This window comes from Arachis ipaensis, chromosome B2 (assembly GCF_059453495.1).
Source record: "Arachis ipaensis isolate K30076 ecotype BB chromosome B2, ASM5945349v1, whole genome shotgun sequence".
Taxonomy (NCBI): Eukaryota; Viridiplantae; Streptophyta; class Magnoliopsida; order Fabales; family Fabaceae; genus Arachis; species Arachis ipaensis.
Window position 1 is genome coordinate 52,223,575 of NC_142437.1, and position 3,570 is coordinate 52,227,144.

A 3,570-nucleotide genomic window follows, 5' to 3' on the forward strand; every position below is an offset into this window, starting at 1 on the left:
GAGCTTATTACTCATGGAAGGCTTGGTGGCAAATGTTGCAGTAGCCTTTGGCTTAATTACACTCAACATTTCTTCACCACAGACACATGGCTCACCTTTTTCTTCCTAGGTTCATTGATGCCCAGCATCTCTTTGGATAACTAAGTGTTTTGTAGCTAGGTTGCTCTTTATTTGGACTTTCAGTTGGCAATCCCAAATCAGTTGATCTAAGTGGCCAAGTTTTGAAATACTCCTTAGAACTTACTTGTCCAAGCATATCCTAGTACACAAACACCACAAGCATATGTCCTAGGGTCCAAGCTGGTGTCTAGCCTTGTTATTTGTTTCTTTGCCACTTTTTGGCTTTCTCTATTTCTTTTTCTTTCTGTTTTGGTTTATTTTCAAGGGATTTTCATTAGTTGAAGGATCATAGTAGCAAACTAGCTTAAGCTTCAAGTAACATGTCATTTTGCAGCAATTATTTTGTGAGCTAACAATTGAATCAAACACCTACCACCACTAACTTTCATTCTAACTTTTGCAACATTGAACAATTACTTTTCCAAATCAAACATCTTTCTTTTATTCAAACAGTAAGGGGGACAAAACAAAATACTCAAGCTAATGAAGGATGACAATTATTATGCAGGTAACTTTTTAAGCTAAAAATATATGCAAAACGAAAAACAATTGGAGATGTATCATGTTTCAGATACACATCTTCCTTATTTAGTTTGAAATAATGAAAAAAACTTTACCACCTTCTAGTTGCCATGTCCCTGGTTATTGCTTGATTCTCCCTTCTTCTTCTTTCTCTTCCAGAGCTTAGAGTAGTCCTGAATTTCTTCACTGGGGCACCTTCTATCCTAGACAGGATCTAATAGACCTGAGAGCCCAACTGCTTCCAATCTTTCATGTGTTACCTCTCTGAAGTGATGAGATCTTGCTTTCTGTCGATCTTTAAATTCTTGGCACTGCTCAAATGGTTTGATTTGTGGATCTAGTGCTGGCATATTATGGGTCAAATACTCTAACCTTGCTTGCATATTTTCATCAGACTCTATTTGTTACACATGTCTAATCTCTCCAATAGTATGATAAATATTTTTCCACTGATACAGGTTGTGAGTAAATTCCCCATATTTGGCTTGGGTCAGGAACATTTTGTCATATGACTCTTGAAGTCTTGTTGTTTATTCTTTTTGCCCCTCAAGAATCTTGGCTTGAAACTATTGTTGTTGGACCATCATTTGTTGCTGTCAGCTCTCTAGTCTTTCCTCCATTCTGTGCTGCCAAGCTTCATTTTGCTTCTTGTCTTTCAAATATTGCTCCCGGTGTTCTAGATATTGCTCTTGGTATCTTGAATATTGCTCTTGTGCTCTCACATTTTGTTGTGATATTTTCTCAAGAGCCCTTTGTAGTTGACTCATATCTATGGCACTGTGAGCTTGCTCTTCCCCTTCTTCTGATCTTCTTCTCCTTTGGGATCTTTCTTCTTGATCATCATCCTCAGTAATTCCTTCCATGTTTCTCTTTGTGATTCTCGTTCCCTTTTTCACTCTCTCTGTGTCCTCATCTTCAAAAATCACTCCAGCTTTGTTGCATAGCCTTAGAATGGTGCTTGGATGACCGAGCCTAGTTGATTTGTTTGTGCTTTCAGCGATCTCTTGAATACTGTCGGCTATGAGTTGTGCAAGGTTGATTTCTCCCCCATGTAGGATACAGTATGTCAAGAGTGCTCGCTTGATTGTGACCCCTGAGGTGTTTTCAGTAGGGTGTATAGATCTCCTTATTATCTTATACCACTCCTTGACCTCAGGAATGAGATTTATTCTCTTCAATTGGCTTGGGATTCCTTTTGAATCTCTCTTCCAGTCTGTGTCTTCCAAGCATATCCCCTGTAAGATCTCATCAGGGTCATTCTCTCCCTGCAGTCTGGCCTCAGAGCTGAGCTCTTCATAAGTTATGGTTTTCAACTTCAAGGCCCTTGTAATGGCTGCTGGACTAAAATTCACTTCAACTCCTCTAACATAACTTTTGTAAGGGATGCTGTTTTCACTCTTTTTCACAGCATTTGCATAAAATTCCCTGATCATGACTGCACTAATCTTGGTGAGAGGATCGCATAAAAGATCCCACCTTCTTTCCCTAGTGATCTGCCTCATGATGGGGTATTCCCCGTCCCTCAGCTCAAAACCCCTCTCATAAATGATGTGCTTTGACTTCATGAATCTATGTATTTTCTTTCATGGAACTGAGATCTAAACTTTCTTGTATCATAGGACGGGGGTTCGGTTACCATTGGTTCCTTCCCTTGTCTTCTCTTTGAGCTTGATGAAGCCATGAATTCAATTAGAGGGATAAGGCAAAGGTGGAGTTGTGGTTGGTTGAGGTACGATTTTATGGTGCAAAGAGAATGAAGAGAGAAATGTTGCTGTTGAGAGTGGAGTGGGACGTGTTTAGGATTGCACAGGGTGGAACAAGAACTTATGATTATAAGGAAGACTTGTATGAATATGTGATGCAGGAAATGTCCCAACCTATTTATAGGCAAGGCATTAAAACTTTGGGCGAGGATCATACTTGAAGAGGAATTCGGTCATGACTTGTGAAGGGTGGAGATTGAGTTGAACAACATAGCAACTTCATGAGATGAACGGCTTGCATGTTCTCTTGAAGGTTGACAAGGATTCTCTTCCTATTGGTTGCATGAGGTTCGTCCTCCAAGGTGACTAGTATGCAGATTTTTGCTTTCCAAGGTAGGCACGCCTCTCTAGGCACATGTGATCCTTCTCTCTTGGCTTGTCATAGCCGTGTCTTCATCTTGTCCTCATCTCAACCTTCTCTTTTTTTTTCCTAATTAAATCAAAATGGTAAGCTTTAGGATATAATTGTAGCACGGTGATGCAGTGGTGAATGCTTAGATCATTTATTATGTTTCTTAGTCATAAAAGATCAATTGTATCCGTCACTTAGTGAACCAAGGTTTGGTGAACACCAAACTTGTTTCTTGCTAAGGGATTAATATCAAAAGCAAGCAATTTATCACAATTGATACCTTCATCCTAAGTTCTAATTCATTTTCTCACACAAATTCCTAAAATGAAGCAATGTATGATTCATCTATGCATGACTTTGATTCTATGGACAAAAGTTGATTCTTCTGCAAGTTAGTACATATGCAGACACCAAACTTAATGTTTGGTCATATACTTCATCGAAATGACTAAGCATATGATCTAAGAATGCTTGAAAAGCTAATGTCTGTGTGCTGTCAAGCACACCGAACTTAGAAGTCTGGCATATGTCTCAAACAGTGTATGCATCTGTCAAGTATGTCTAATAAAATTCAAAATCATGCTAAGGTGATCATAATTTATTGAATTCAAAAACAAGCACGAATCTTAAATCATGGGTTGCCTCCTATGGAGCGCTCTTTTATTGTCATTAGCTTGACATTGGACCCCTCTTTTATGGTGGTTGATGACAGTAGTGTCTCAGCTTATCCCCCCTGACTGTGAGCTTCTTCTTTGTTCCTTGATGTTCAATTTTGGCATGCTCCAGTGAGAGTATTTTGCTGACAGTATAGTA

At 39.1% G+C, this 3,570-nt stretch overlaps 1 pseudogene; it reads right to left on the reverse strand.

The window, feature by feature from the left end:
* Positions 1-743: 743 nt before the first annotated feature.
* LOC148573983 (uncharacterized) lies at positions 744-2,323 on the reverse strand (annotated as a pseudogene).
* Positions 2,324-3,570: the final 1,247 nt, after the last annotated feature.